The sequence below is a fragment of the Erinaceus europaeus genome, chromosome 8 (genome assembly GCF_950295315.1).
Source record: "Erinaceus europaeus chromosome 8, mEriEur2.1, whole genome shotgun sequence".
Classification (NCBI taxonomy): Eukaryota; Metazoa; Chordata; class Mammalia; order Eulipotyphla; family Erinaceidae; genus Erinaceus; species Erinaceus europaeus.
The window spans coordinates 12,690,155-12,705,871 of NC_080169.1; the positions used below are offsets into that span (position 1 = coordinate 12,690,155).

Genomic DNA, 15,717 nt, shown 5'->3' on the forward strand with positions numbered 1-15,717 from the left:
TACCTGGTTGAGTGCACAGGTTACAATGCTCAAGAATCTGGGCTCAAGCGCCTGGTCCCCACGTGCAGGGGGAAAGCTTTGCAAGTGGTGAAGCAGTGCTGCAGGTGTCTCTCTTTCCCTCTCTGTCTTCCCCTTACTTCTCAATTTCTGGCTGTTTCTATCCAATAAATAAAGATAATTAAAAAACATTTTTTAAAGAGGAAAATGGGGGAAGAGAGAGACAAAGTCACCCCATTTTTGTGACCTTGGGCAAACTGGTGCAGTTTCTCCCAGAGGAAGAAGGGGACAAAGAATTCTGTGGTGGGAATGGTGTGGAATAGCTTATAATTTTCTAAATCAACATTAAATCACCAATAAAAAAACATTTAAAGATACTATTAAAAAGAAAAAAAGATAAATACAACTTGAAAAAATAAAACTGAAGAGTGTTAATGTCTTTTATGAAATCAACCTTTGAAAATGTTTATTTCAAATGAGATGAAGTTCGCTTAATGTGACACTCACCACAGAAATTATTCTCAAACGAGCACTTCAATAGATTCACAGAATTATATGATCATCACCACTGTCCAGCTCCAGGGCATGTTCTTCCCTTTCCTTTTCTTTTCTTAAGCTTATTTTATTTATTACCTATGTGACAGAAAGAAAAAGAGAATCAAGCCAAAGCACCACTCCAGCACTGCAGTGCCAGGGCTCAAACCAGGAACTTCAGGTGTGTGAGTTCAATGCTGGATCAGTTGAGCTATTCTCCACAGTCATCAGGATGTTTTCTTTCCCCCAAGAGAAGCCCTGCACCTGTGTGCGTACAGGGCTGGGGAGCCAGATGGGAGTGTGGACAGCCAGCTGGAACTGGACCCTTCTACAGGCACTGGACTGAGGGCACTGGGCAGGTTGGGTAATGACGGAGGTCCCCACCTCCAGGCAGGAAGGAGGAAGGGGTCATCCCAGAAAGGGCAGGGTTCAAGGAGAGGGGGACAGTGATGGGCATCTGGCCAGAATCTGAGTAGTTCTGTTAGACCACCCAGAAGTGAAGGTGGTGACTGAGAGGCTCTTGGAGGATGGGCAAGATTTCGTTTTTGGGGAGTCATAACGGTAGCTCAGTGGGATAAGCACAAGTGGCACAAAGCACAAGGACCAGCATAAGGATCCCGATTCAGCCCCCAGCTCCCTGCAAGGGGGGAGGTAGGTCCCTTGACAGGCGGTGAAGCAGGTCTGCAGGTGTCTATCTTTCTCTCCCTCTCTCTGTCTTCCCTTCCTCTCTCCATTTCTCTCTGTCCTAGCCAACAACGACGACATCAATAGCAAACAGCAACAATAAAACGAGGGCAACAAAAGGGAATAAATTTTTTTTGTCATCCCTGGGGCTTCACTGTTCTGCATTTTTGTTTGTTTGTTTTGTTTTGTTTTTAGATAGAAAGACACAAGAGAGGCAGAGGAGAGAAAGACGCCACGGCACCAAGCCTCCCCTAAGGCAGCAAGTGTGTGGCAAAGCAGGCGGGGTAATCTGCCAGCCCAAGACCCATTTCTGAAAGTGTCTTTAGGATCTGGACACAGCAGCAGCACCCAGAGGCAAGCACAGGTCACAGATGGGTTCTTCTGGCCAGAGGAGGAAAGAGGTGGGCCAGATGGGAAAGCAGAGGTGGGCAGTGCCCCATGGCAAGGCCACCAGGGCTCAACCTCCTGAGTCAGGCCTGCTAAGCCTAGGGGCACATGTCATCTCCCCAAGGAAGGGGTCACTTTTGGGTACATGTTGGGCAATGTCCCAGAAGACACAGAAAGACACAGGGCTCCCCTTGTATCTTAGCAGATGCAGCTGGGAAGGGGGATGGGAGGACAGTGGTGGATGTCCAGGGGGAGAGCATGGCCTGAGCAGAGGCCAGGAAGAAGGGACAGGCAGGGGACAGAAGGGTGAACCAGCCTTCAAGAGAATACATACACACACACACACACACACACACACACACACACACGGGAAGGGAACTTGGATTACACATGGGTACCCAGAGCCACAGCCAGTACTGGGCAAATCTCTGCCCCAAGAAGTCAGGAGTGCCACAGAGTCCGACACCAGATGAGGACATGAGAAACTCCCCCAAACTTCCCCAGCCTGAGGCCGGAAGGCAGTGACAGCAGCTGGGTCACCAGGAATCTAGGGACAGACTGCCCAGGAGCCTGTGTCCACCCTGGAGTGCTGAGCACCCCTCCTCACACCACTTCCATCCAGGGCACACCTACATGATCCTGTCTCCTGCCGACCAACACCTCAGATGTATGAAGGCTTCCCACCAATTCCAGGGAGGAGCCTGCCCCAGGCCCTTTGCATGTACTGTGCCCTTTTCAAGGGCACTGTCCCATGATCATCCAGAGATGCTACTAGGCCTTTGCCCACACACTTTGGACTCCCTCTTGGCTCCACTCAACCCAACCCACCTGCACGGAAGTCTGCTCAGCAGCTCACAAACGCAAGATGGGCACCTGTTTAACCGGGGAGGGGGAGGAGGGAGCTAGTAGGTCTCCCCCACAACCACTTATCTGACTATAGCATCCAGGTACTAACTAACACAGGGGGGAGGCGCACTGGGCCACATATCAAACAACAAGAAGAGAGGCCTTCACTGCTGCAAAGACCCTACTCCATCAGGGCCTTCATCACACTAAGGACCTCTCACCCTGAACCCGGACGCCACCCTCACCTCCTAGTGGAAGGATGGGGCATGAGAGCCTGGCTTGTCCTGTGCCATCCACAGAGAGCAACTACGGGGCAAGGACTGGCAAAACAGCTCACCCAGACAGTGCATCTGCCTTGCCACCCAGACTGCCCAGACCACCCAGGTTGGAGCTGGGTCCTCACTGCATTTGCAGGAAGCTTCGGTGCTTTCAGAACTTTCCCTTTACTTTTCTGTCTCTTGTCTTGCTTGCTTCCTGTCAGAAAAAGTCCAGAGCATTGAATCTCCAAGATGAAAAACAAAACAAAACACACACACACATTAGGGGCATGCAGGCTGGCTCCGCCCACAGGCCCCAGCTTCTCTGTGCAGTGCTCTCCTGGCATCTTTCTCCCCGTGCGCAGCATCTGTGTACCTGTCAGGAAGTCAGGCACACCCTGGCCCAGCACCCGGCCTTCCATCTTCTTCCCTCTGCCCCTTCCTCCTTCCTCCTTCCTCCGTTCCTGCCTTCCCAGTCACTCTAGAGGAAGTGCAGTGACAAGTAACTCAGACCTGAGCGAGGGAGCTGACTCTCTACCCCAAGGGTGCCAGTAAGGCTGGCTCAGACTAGCAGACCTGGCACACAGTGGGACTTTCCCCAAACTCCAGACCACACCTGGGACCAGCCATTCTCCTAGCTCCTCCATTCTCACCCGGACCGACTGGCTGGCTGGCATCGTTCCCTGCAGCAGCTCCTGAACCCTGGACAGCAAGCTTCAGCCCTGGTTCTCACGCTCACTTCCTCAAGGGGAGGGGGGAGAGCCCTTCCAGCCTTGAAAACCCGGTTTTGGCCAGGGCTTTGCCCATTAAGACCCTGAGCCAAAGCCTTCCAAGGGCTGTAGGGAGGGGAAAGCAAGAAGGGAATCCAGCCCCGGTGTTCTCCTTGGCCTCCCCATGCTGGCAGCAGCCCTGCTCAACCCCACACCCACCAGGCCACTGCTGAAGGCGAGAGCTAGGTAGCAGGCAGCCAAGAGCATGGGACACAAGGCCCGCTGGGGTCAGTGTCCCCTCCTGAGGCTGAGCAGGCCCAGCTGGCAGGGTCTGTGGGAACCATCCCCATGCACGGCCAGCCCATCAGGTCAGTTGTGGGCATCAGGGCTGCCCAAATGCCCTTGAGACCGGGCACGTTCTGAGGGGCAGCAGCCAGGGCTGGATCCTGGAGGCCAGGGTGGTGGGGCCATGCAAGAGAAGCCGGGAGTTGGGGGAGTAGGGAAGAAGGAAGAGGTCTGCAGACCCACCCCAGTTACCCTCCATGCCCCAGACTGTGCCCCCCACCTTTCCTCCACCCACCCTCAGGCCTCAAACCCACCTCCCTGGGAGGCAGTCAGTCTTTCTGTAGCTTTCCCTCCCAGATCCCACAACTTCCCAAATACCAGACAGACCCCCAGGGCTGAGGCAACACAGGCCTGGCCAGGACCCCACTGAGGCCCAAGAACCATGAGAGGAAAAGGACTAGATAGACAGACCGACACTCTCAGTGAAGCCCATGTGGTACCTTGGGTCCCCAAGCGCCCAGCCCTGCCTTTCCTGTTCTGCCCCCCCTCTCTACCCCTCCTCCCCGGCCCTCCACCCGGGACCCTCAAGCCAGAGGCTGGCTGTCCTCACAGGCCAGGGGCCCCTTGGGACTGCCCTTCTGGTAACTTCCTGCCAGGGAGGTTGGGGGCGGGGTAAGCAAGTCTCCAGATGGCTTCCTGAGGGCGGGCAGCCTGGCTGCCGTGGGAAAGGGCGGCTTCCAGGGTCATGGAGGAGCTGAGGAGAGGATGGGGAGGACCACCTCAGCCATCCGCAGAGCCCCAAACAGATTTGAACCCTTCCCCCCCCCCACCCCCCCCCCACACACACACACTGACAGAGAGGGGAACTGAGGCACACAGATTACACCAGAGGTCACAGACAGGATGTTCTACCAGCTCAGCCAACACCATCCTAGCCCATCTCAGAGACAGGAAAACCAAGGCCAGAGAAAGGAGGGTGTCCCAGGTCAGGAAGCCAAGAGCTCTGCTGAGCTGGGGGTCCACTCCCACCATGTACATGAGGGGGCAGACTCTGGTCCAGGCACTCTACAAGGACGGCACCCCCAGAGGCAGGCGCACAGGGCACCGGACCTGCGCTAGCACCTCCCACCTGCCACCTAAGCAGAGAACAGGTGCCACAAACTCACCAGGAAGATGGACAGCGAGGGAGGCTGTGTATGCTCCCACCACTGGCCCAGCAAGGGCCCCTGCAGGCAGTGTTCATCTTCATCCAGCTCTCTTTTCTCAAAAAACACCTCCAGGGACTGTGCTGTCTACATCTTTCAAGTCCAAGCCAGAAGCCACCTCCTCCTAGAAGCTCTCCCAGACTCTCCTGCTAAACCCACTACACACTCTAGGAAGGCAATTGTCTCTTGAGGGTATTCACCCACTGAACCCTCCCAAGGTCAAGATCACAGCTCTGTGCTTCTTCCATCCCCACAGGGGTCAGTGCAGACAATAGGCAACACCTCAGAAGGAATGGTGGAGGAGGCTGGGTGGTGGTCACACCCAGTTAAGCATGCAAGTTACTATGTGCAAGGACATGGATTTCAGGCCTCCGCTCCCCACCTGCATGGAGAAAGGTTCACAGGTAGTGAGGCAGGGCCACAGGTGTCTCTCTCTCTCCCTGCCCCTTGCAATTTTCTCTCTGTCCTATCAAATAAAATAGAAGGGGAAGTGCTCGCTTGGGCAGCACATATACTAAAACTGGACCGATACAGAGAAGATTAGCATGGCCCCTGCATAAGGATGACATGCAAATTCGTAAAGCGTTCCGTATTTTACAATAAAAGGTTTTTTTTTTTAAAAAAAAAAAGCTTAAAAAAAAAAAAAGAAGGGGGAAAAAAAACAGTGAAGAAATGGCTGCTGGGAATGGTGGATTCATAGTGTTGGCACCTGAGCCCCAGTGACAACTCTATTGTCAAGAAAAGGAAAGAGGAGGAGGAACAGGGAGTCAGGAGCAAAGCCAGCTCAGGATCCACACGCCCCCACCCCACCACTCAACAGCTGAGACAGGTGTGATGGAGGCAGGATGCAGGGCTGTGCAGGCCCACCCTTACCCTGAAGCTCATGGTTCTACCCCCAGGACCAAGCAGGTGCAGGTGCAAGACGGGCATCTTGGACCGCCCACAGCCCCATGCACAAGACTTCACCTCAAGGGCCCAAATTTTTTTTTTAATTTTTTAATCTTTATCTATTTATTAAATAAGCATAGCCAGAAATTGAGAGAGAAGGGATGACAGAGAGGGAGAGAGACAGAGAGACTGCAGCACTACTTCACCACTCATGAAGCTTTCTCTCTGCAGGTGAGGATCGGGGACTCGAACCTGGGTCCTTGTGCACTGTAACATGTGCGCTCAACCAGGTGCACCAGCACCCGGCCCCAAGGGCCCAGATTAATACAAGGACTCATCTAGACTCCAGGCAGGATTCCAGCCTGAAGAGAAACTTCCAATGCCAGGCATAGCAGTACTGGGTGGAGATATTCACCTGGGAAATTAACCAGATACCTGGAAGCTGTTTATATTTTAAAAAGAGAGACAGAGACAGACAGAGAGAAAAAGAGAGAGAGAGAGATCACAGCACCGTAGCTTCCTTCAGTGTGGTAGGGGCCAAATGCAAACCAGGGTCATGCACATGACAAAGCAAGGCACTACCCAAATGAGCTATGCCCCAGCTATTTGAATTTCAGAGGGATGCCACTAAATCTTTGATTAAAACCACTGTCATTCTCCCTGGGAGCCCCTGGACCAGGCGGAACTGTCACTCAGGACTCAGGTCCTCTCCTCCCCTGTACAGGGTCAGACTGGGAAGCACAGCCTAAAGAGATGAGAAGCAGACGCACAAGGATGGGGATTCTTACGGCCTCAAGCCTCCATGACTGGGTCATCTGCACAAACCAGGATTAGAAGCAGAAAGCCTGGAACTCAGGTGACAAGGGCCACCAAAGCCGCCGGCTGTGTCCTGAACCCCCACCCCATCCCAAGCCTGGTCTGAGGTGGAGTCTGCAGTTTGCTTCAAGTTCCCCATTCTCCAGACAAGAAAACAAAGGCCCAGGCAGGAAACAGCCAAGGTCACCCAGAGAGGCTTGGCAGAGTCTGAGGCCAGGCCTCTGGACTCCCTAGGGCCATGTAGAGGGGACAGCGAGGTCACCTCTGGGAAAGGGTGGCCGGGAACCCAAGGCAACCCCAGCCCCCCCCCCCCAGCTCCACATGGCCATTCCCAGCCAGTGGGCTACTGGGCAGCCAGCCAAAGAGACGAGGGTTCGGGAGCCAGGGCCTCTGCAGCTGACCCGCCTGTGGATGAAAGGAGGAAAAATGTTTGCTTTGGCAGTCTGGGTGAAGGCAAAGGGGGGGGAGGGGGGCAGGGAGAATGCAGGAGCAAGGGAGGCCCAGATCTGGGCTCCAGGAGATGATCCAGGGTGTGGGAGTGCCGGCAGCAGAGACCTGCACCTTCTGAGAGGGGGACAGAGTGAACCAACAGGTAAAGCCCATGGTGTCTGGCCCAAGGACACTGATGGGACAAGCAGGTGGGTGGGAACTGTGGGTGGGGTGACTGGGGTTCCTCTGCACCCTCCCGCGCCTCTTCCAGGAAGCCTGAGTCACAACTGGGGCTCTGGGGCCAGGAGAGTAGCCGGGAGCACCAATCCCAAGGGAAAGGGACAGGACAGGGATGGGGCAGGGCTGCCCGCCCGCCCGCCCTGTCCAGCTGGGCCAGCCCTGGCTTCGGGGTCTCCTTCGCAAGTGAGGCCGTGGGAACTGGCTCCTGTTGCTCCCGACTTGCAGGAGGAGGGGAAGGGGGCAGGATGGAGAAGCTGAAGACAGCAGATCCAAACCCCCCTTTCAGCAGACGTGGAAACTGAGACTCGAGAGAGCCACATACTCAAAGGTCTGTCATCAGTGTCCTCTGGGAAGCCCAGGCCTGAATACTGGGCAGACTAAGGTCAAGCACCCACCCTGCTGTACTTGGCTTTTAATCCTAACCCAGTACATCAGGCCCCAGTCACTCACTAAAGTACCCCAGACACAGGAGTCTCCCTCCTGCTGCCACCACTTCCAGGTACCCCAGGCAAGTCCAGGCACCCCCTCTTCCCCCGACACACACCCCCCAACACACACAGGTCCTGTTCCATCCTACCACCATGTTCTAGAACACTACATGGCTTTTGTGATCCTGTCCCCCAGAGATGCACGTTAGGGAAGGAATCCACACAGCATGTCTGGAGGCCAAGGGCATCCACCCACCCAGCCATTTCAGTGCTGCCTGCTCTGGGCCTCAGACTCTCCCGCAGAGCACATGTGAGCATCTCAAGGAGCATCAGAAAGCACCAAGCATTTTCAGGCACACCCCCAGGGATAAATACTCTTCTGTCTGCTGGTGTTGATTAGAGATCTAGGGCATGGCACCCACTCTGGGGGTCTCCCGGTAGGAAAGCCGAGCCCTGACCCCACCTTCTGACAGAACCACTGTCATCTTGTCATGAGCTAAGCCCTGAGCACAGCACTCGAGTGTTCCTCCCGCCCCTGGTTCTATAACCCCTTCCCACTCAGCATGCACTGACCTCCTGGGGCCCTCTGGCAGAGCTCACCTCACGCAGGTCTCTGAGAAGCACACAGCAGGTGCATGCCCAGGGCAGAGCTGGCACATCCAGGACGGGTGACGCCTGAGAAGCCGGGGTAGTGAGCGGAGCAGCAAACTGCTCTTACCTCAGCCTGACTGCTGGACCAGTCTCACTAAGTCCCCCTCAGCTGCAATGGCTGAGGCTGACAGATTCTTGGCTGAGCTGGTCCCTGTGTGCTCATGTCCAGTGCACACACACCTGCTTGGTAAAGGCTAACAGAGGGAACGAACCCGCAACTTCACCTGCAGCCCTGGATTCCCAGCTGAGGCTTGCCTGCTCAGGTGGTTGGCAAGATAGAAAAGTGGTCTCTTGTGTAAGAACTGGGCCTGGTAAGGTACTGTCACCAGGCAATTCCCGGTCATCTCCAGTTACTCTGAGTCATAAGGCTAGAAGGGAGGTCAAAGAGAAGGAACATCCAAGTGCAAGTCACCACTGCCCAGAGGCTACGCCACCACTGAGTGACACCCATCAGTACCCTTTACGTGCCCCAGCAGCAACCCTCCTGAGACTCAGTTTCCCCACCTGTAAGCAGTATTGTCACACCAAGCACCTGTGGGGAAGCAGTCAGAGCTGTCTTTACAAAGCAGGACTGTGCTCCTTCCCTCCAGTCTCTGAAGCCTTTCTTTTTTTATTTTTTAATTTTTTATATTTATTTATTTATTCCCTTTTGTTGCCCTTGTTTTTTATTGTTGTAGTTATTATTGTTGTCATCGTTGTTGGATAAGACAGAGAGAAATGGAGAGAGGAGGGAAAGACAGAGAGGGGGAGAGAAAGATAGACACCTGCAGACCTGCTTCAGCACTTGTGAAGCGACCCCCTGCAGGTGGGGAGCCAGGGACTCAAACCGGGATTCTTAACACCGGTCCCTGTGCTTTGTGCCACCTGCGCTTAACCCGCTGCGCTACCGCCCGACTCCCTCTGAAGCCTTTCTTGGATGCTTCCAGGATGGTGGCCCAGGAGATATCATGGTGGAAAACACATTGAACTCTTGGGCATGAGGGCCCAAGTTTCATCCTTAGCAACATTTACATCAAAGTGAGGCTCTGGTACTTTTTCTCTGTCCTTTTTTTTGTCTCCAAGGTTATCAGTGGGGCTCGGTTCCTGCACTATGAATTCACTGCTCCACTGTTGTAGTTGTTATTGTTATTATTGCTGCTGCTGTTGTTGTTGGACAGAGAGAAATGGAGAGAGGAGGGGAAGACAGAGAGGGGGAGAGAAAGATAGACACCTGCAGACCTGCTTCACCGCTTGTGCAGTGACTCCCCTGCAGGTGGGGAGCTGTGGGCTCGAACTGTGATCCTAGTGCCGGTCCCTGTGCTCCACACTATCTGCACTTAACCGGGTGCATTACCACCTGGCCCTCCCCCCACCCACCCCACCTTTCTTTTATTATTATTATTAACCAGAGCACTGCTCAGCTTTGGTTTATGGTGGTACAGGGGATTAAGCCTGGGACTTTAGAGCCTCAGGCATGAGAGTCTCTTTGCATAAGCATTATACTAACTACCTCCTTCTCTCTATCTCATACCTAAGTAACACTTTTTAAAAAAATTTTTAATTTGCTTCCCCCCCTTTTGTTGCCCTTGTTGTTTCATTGTTGTTGTAGTTATTATTGTTGTTGTTGTTATTGATGTCATCATTGGTGGGTAGAATAGAAAGAGAGAAGAGAGGAAGACAGAGAGGGGGAGAGAAAGATAGACACCTGCAGACCTGCTTCACCGTCTGTGAAGTGGTTTGAGTCCCTGCAGGTGGGGAGCCGGGGACTCAAACCAGGATCCTTCCACTAGTCCTTGCACTTTGCATGGCCATGTGTGCTTAACTTGCTGCGCTACTGCCCAACTCCCCTAAATAACACTTTTAAAGGTAGGATGGAGAGGCTAAGCCCCAGGTTCTCTCAGCCTTGTAGCCCACCCACCCACCACTCTCCTGAACACTGTGGGGACAGCCAAAGGGGCCCAGGAGAATAGGACTCTGTCTACTTCATTTCCCAGTCCTCGACTTAGGGCCTAGCATGTGTGACCCCATCATCAGCAGTGTCACTGTCCCCAGTAAGAGAAAGAAAGACCCAGGGGGGCAGGCAGTGGTGCACATATCACCACGCACAAGGACCCAGGTTTAAGACCCTGGTCCCCACCTGCAGGGGGAAAGCTTCACAAGTGGTGATGTGCCCCAGAGTGCCTGAACCCTCCAGCCTCTAGAGTGCCCCTCCCTCCACCTTTGTGTCCCTCCCCACCCTCAATCAGGTCACACCCAGCCATGACTGTTCCTACTGGCCCACCAGGGTTAAGAGGCCAAGATTAGGACCCTCCCCCTGGGCACCTCAAGAAGCCGTCTACTGCAGGCCAGCTGTATTCGCTTCTTTCCAACTCATGGCTATGAACTCAAGCTGGTCAGTGCTTCAGCTGAGTTGGCCCTCATTTACCAGCACACCCCTATGTCCCTGCCCTTCCTGGGTGTCACTGCCTGGTCTCCCCACCTGTGAGGGCTCCACCCATGCCCCCCCACACCACTGCCCTAGACAGAGACCCTCTACCTGCTTCCCCCTACCCACATCACACAGTTGATTTCTGTGCTCACTAGCATCTTCAGCCAGAGCTGGAGCCACACTGACGGGAAAGGGGGGACCAGCTGGGTACCCCATCCCATTCTAGCTGTTGGGGAGAACATGCTGAGAACAGTCCCTTCTCAAAAGGCACCCCAAGGCAGGGTTGCCAACACCCTCCAAATCCAACATGGCAGAGGCCCTGGTAAACACTGTGGAGGTGCTGGCGTAGCTAGCTTCCCTGTGGGCTCTTGTAGAGACAGCCCTAAGATTCTCCCATAGGAGGGGCAGCCTATCTCCTGAATGCTGGTTTCCAGAGAAGAGGCAGGGAGCCACTAGAGCCTGTCCCAGGGCAGGCCCCTTTATTCTCCATGCCAATCTGCACCTACTTCACAGAGGGGAAAGTCCAGGCTGTAGGCTGAGCCAGATCTACTGCCACCTCCCTGGAGCTGCCTATGGTCAGAAAACGGGATTACTAAATTCTAGGAAGGACCGGTGGCTGCAGGACCACGGTGTCCACACATTGCTGCAAAGAGGCCCCGGTTTCAGCAAGGACACTGGCATTGTATCCATGGCTGCCCTCGACAGCCAGCCCAGGCACAAAGGTCCTGGGGTCCATATGCCACGCTGACCCCAGGCCATGTGTAGGGATGGTCACAAGCTCGTGGGCCAGGAGAGGAAGCACAACACATGCCCATCTGTGACCCTCTGCCGGGTCTCCACCCACCCACAGACCTGTTGGCACCTCAACAGTCTCCCCCCAAAGCTCCCCCCGAGCACCAGCGCCCCCAGCCAGGATGATGCCAGCCACCAGCTGCCCGGGAGGATCCAGGGTTGTGATAAAGCCACCTGTTTAATCCCTGTGCCACCTGGGACAAGGCTACTGACCTAGTTCTGCAGATGGATTGCTGCTTGGAATGGTGAGGGTGCCGGGCTGAGCTCCAGTGGGGTCTGCACAGGGGCTGGGACTGGGCACTGGAACCCGGAGCCCTGCCGCCGTGGCACGCCCCTCCAGCCCCAAATCTAGAGGGATGTGGTGGGCAGGAGAGCTACAAACCAGTCCTCCCCGCCCCCCGCGAAAAAAGAAAGAAAGAAAGAAAGAAAGGAAGGAAGGAAGGAAGGAAGGAAGGAAGGAAGGAAGAGAAGAAAGAAAGAAAGAAAGAAAGAAAGAAAGAAAGAAAGAAAGAAAGAAAGAAAGAAAGAAAGAAAGAAAGAAAGAAAGAAAAAGGAAGAAAGAAAGAAAGACGCAAGTGAACTCAATAGCGGCGGGCAGGGCAAGCCCCGGGTCAAAATGTGGGGATGTGAGTTCGGAGTAGCGGCTCCCCCGGGCCCCAGAATTGCAAGCAGGGGGTCACCATGTCCAGTCAGAAAGGTCCCATCACCCTCACAGGGTGCAGGGGCACCGTGGGTTACGCCCCCCAGCGGGATCCGCGGGCTCAGACCCTGCACGTGGCAGCCCCGAGCGCGCGTCACGCAGGAGCCGCAGCCGGGTGGAGGGTCCCGGGGCGCACGGGAGCGAGCGGGGAATGCGGCGGCCCAGCGCTGCGCGGGCCCGAAGCTGAGCCCGGAGCTGCGGCGGCTGGCGCGCCCCCGGCCCCCACGCGCCCGCGCCCCGCGCCGCGCGCCCCCGCCCGAGCGGGCGCAGAGACTGACCTGGCGGTCCGGGCGCGGCGCCGGCTCCTTGGGCGGAGGGCTCGTGACGCGCTCGTGCACGGGCGCGGTCCCGAGCCCGAGCGCGCGGCCCGGCCGGTCACGTGGCCAATGCTGCCCAATGGGCGCGTTCCCCCCGCCCTCCACCGTAGCGCACAGCTCTGGCCCCTCCTGGGAGGGAGGAGGAGTGAAGTGATGGAGTGGGTGGCCTGGGAGCTGACCTTGGCCTTCAGCTCTAGTTGGGAAGTGTTGGTTGTCGGGGCTAGGTGTCACCCGGGTTGGGGGAGTGAGGGTTGCACAGAGGTGGAAGAGAGGTCGGACACCAAGCAGAGGTGGGGGGATTGTTCAGAAACTTGTGGATTCCCCAGTTCCCCCATGAATCCATTGCAGATGCTCCCCTGCAAGCCTGGGTGCTGGATGGGACTTGGAAAGTAGTCAGTGAACGCGGGACTTAGAGGTTCAAAACTGGGGTTCCAGACCCCCCCCCCCTCAGAATGCCTCTGTGACAACCGCCTCCAGGAGGTGATGTTCAGGGTGGCCAGAAGGTCCACTCCTCCATCCCACCATCCCCCGCACTAGGCTCACTCAGGGGCAATACCATTCCATCCACCAGCTAGGTACCCCGTCCCTGGGCAGGGGTGAAGGTGCCTGTTGGTGACTGTACCCTTCTGGATCAGCCTTTCCAGCCCAGAGGAGAGAGGACAGTGGCGGCATGTGGAAGAGACCCAGGACAAAGGAAGAAGAGAGATGGACCATGGACGAACAATACAGGGGTTCCTGGGAGCCTCACCCACCCAGCCTCATGCCCCTTTTTCCCCAGCTACACATCTCAGCCAACTGCCCCGCCTTTGTCAAGAGAAGGAGCTGGAAGCCAGCTCTGGTGCTGCTTCCCCAGAGATCTCATAGAGGGCAGTGAAACCAAGAGGTAAGGTCTTTTAACAGGCAGCAACAGGATACAGAATGAGGGCTGAAGGAGAACAGAATCCAGGCCTGAATTCCAGATCCTAGGGTCCTACCCCAAGGGCCCTATGCCTACTTACCGCATCCCCACCAGTCCTGGCACCTCCTGGCTCCTCAGGAAACTCGCCGAGAGGAGGCCCGCAGCTGGGGAGGGGCAGGTGGGGGAGGTGATGTTGGTGGAGCAGACAGACCAGAGTAGAGGGGCAGGCAGGCAGGATTACCAGATTAGCTCAGGGAGGAAGGACAGGGATGAGGTCAGTGGTAAGTGGATTTCCAACAGGACTGTACCCAGACACAGCCGGCCCCAGAGGAGTCTGACTAGTGGCGGGGTGGGCAGGAGAAAGCTTCAAAGGAGGGTTCAGTGGGAGGTCAGGAGCTGAGATGGTATTGGCAGCTTTTGAAACCCTACCATTAGGTGGCAAGCTTTAGCCCCTCTGTGCCTCAGTTTTCTCATTCAGGAAGGATCAAAGTGACAGTGCCAACAGACAGATGGAACTATCTATGCTGGTCTCTCAGCAGTGTCCTCTTGGTATCCAACAGGAGCTCCGTAAATCTCCCTGTGACCGTCCTTCCAGAAGGATCCTCAAGCCCTGGAGGCAGACAGGAGCAAAGGAAAAACTGCTTGTTAGCCCACAGACATCTGAACAAATGCTCCACTCATCATGAGAGAAATGCAAATTAAAACCACAATGAGATACCACTTCACACCTGTAAGAATGGCCTACATCAACAAAACAGGAAGTGACAGGTGTTGGCAAGGTTGTGGAGAAAGACAGGTGTTGGCAAGGTTGTGGAGAAAAAGGGACTCTGCGGGGCCTAATGGTGGCACACCTGTTTGAATGCACATGTTGCAATGCACAAGGACCCAGGTTCGAGCCCCCAGTCCCCACCTGCAGAGGGAAAGCTTCACGGGTGGTGAAGCAGGGCTGCAGATGCCTCTGTCTCTTTTCTTCTCTGTCTCCCCATTCCTTTCAATTTCTGGCTGTCTCAGGCCAATAAAAATTAAAAATATAGGGAGTTGGGCGGTAGCGCAGCAGGTTAAGCGCATGTGGCGCAAAGCGCAGGGACCTGTGTAAGGATCCTTGTTTGAGCCCCTGGCTTTCCACCCGCAGGGGAGTCACTTCACAAGCGGGGAAGCAGGTCTGCAGGTGTGTGTCTTTCTCTCCCCCTCTCTGTCTTCCCCTCCTCTCTCCATTTCTCTCTGTCCTATCCAACACGATGACATCAATAACTACAACAATAAAACAACAAAGGCAACAAAAGGGAATAAATAAATACTTAAAAATAAAAATATTAAATATTAAAAAATTAGAAAAGAAAAATGGACTCTGCTACACTGCTGGTGGGAATGCAAACTTGTCCAAACCCTAAGGAAAATGGTATGGAAAATTGTCAAATAAAAATAGCGATACCTTATATTCTGAAACATAAATAAGCAAGCAGGGGACTTGGGCATGGATGGCTTCTTTGCGGGTGATTCTAGGCTAGTGAACTGGCAGGAGAACTGGCTCAGGATGCCTCTTGGGGTCCCTGCATGCTGCAAAGGTCCCGGGAAGGGTTCCAGATGTCCCTAGAGACTCAGACCAAACACTGTTGCAGTGACTGAAGTGAAGGGGGTAAGGGATGTAATGAGGCCACTAGGCACCAAACCCCAATGTTATTCTCATTCAGCCAATGGATCACACGCCTGTGTTCTGTTTCTTTAAATTTTTTTATTAGTGGTTTAATTGTGATGTACAAAATAATATTAATAAGATTACCGGGCATATATAGTTGCCTGCCACACCCATCACTAAAGTTCTGTACTCCCTCACTCCTCCCTCGTGATAGCCATCATAATTTTCACAAGATCTTAGTAACAGGTTCCTTCCTTCCTTTCTTATTTCTTCTGTGTTCATGTATTTCAGTTCTCCATACTCCATATATGAATGAGACTCTTTGGCAGTTGTCTTTCACCTCCTTGCTTAGTAACTATAGTCACCTCCACTTCCTTTTTTTTTTTTTTTTGCCTCCAGGGTTATTGCTGGGGTTCGGTGCCTGCACCATAAATCCACTGCTCCTGGAAGCCTTTTTTTTTTTTTTCCCTTTTTGTTGCCCTTGTTGTTGTAGCCTTGCTGTGGTTATTATTGTTGTTGATGATGTGTTCATTGTTGGATAGGACAGAGAGAAATGGAGAGAGGAGGGGAAGACAGAGAGGGGGAGAGAAAGATAGACACCTGCAGACCT

General features: G+C 54.4%; 1 protein-coding gene, 1 long non-coding RNA gene and 1 other non-coding gene across 4 annotated transcripts in view; 2 read left to right on the forward strand and 1 right to left on the reverse strand.

Annotated features, from left to right (window-relative positions):
- Positions 1–12,647, reverse strand: part of PTP4A3 (protein tyrosine phosphatase 4A3) — a 35,784-nt gene extending 23,137 nt beyond the window's left edge. The window contains exon 1 of one of the 2 annotated variants that reach the window (XM_060195927.1): positions 12,535–12,647. The gene's annotated coding sequence lies outside the window, so the exon portion shown is untranslated. Of the gene's footprint in view, positions 1–11,769; positions 11,910–12,534 lie in introns of those variants that run through there. The other variant, XM_060195928.1, reaches the window with a different exon arrangement.
- LOC132539866 (uncharacterized) overlaps positions 1–15,717 on the forward strand; it is a 490,646-nt gene that overhangs the window by 145,508 nt on the left and 329,421 nt on the right. The gene's annotated exons all lie outside the window — the stretch shown is intronic.
- LOC132540013 (U6 spliceosomal RNA) lies at positions 5,396–5,502 on the forward strand. Its single transcript, XR_009551298.1, has one exon. It is a non-coding gene; the product is annotated as a U6 spliceosomal RNA (small nuclear RNA).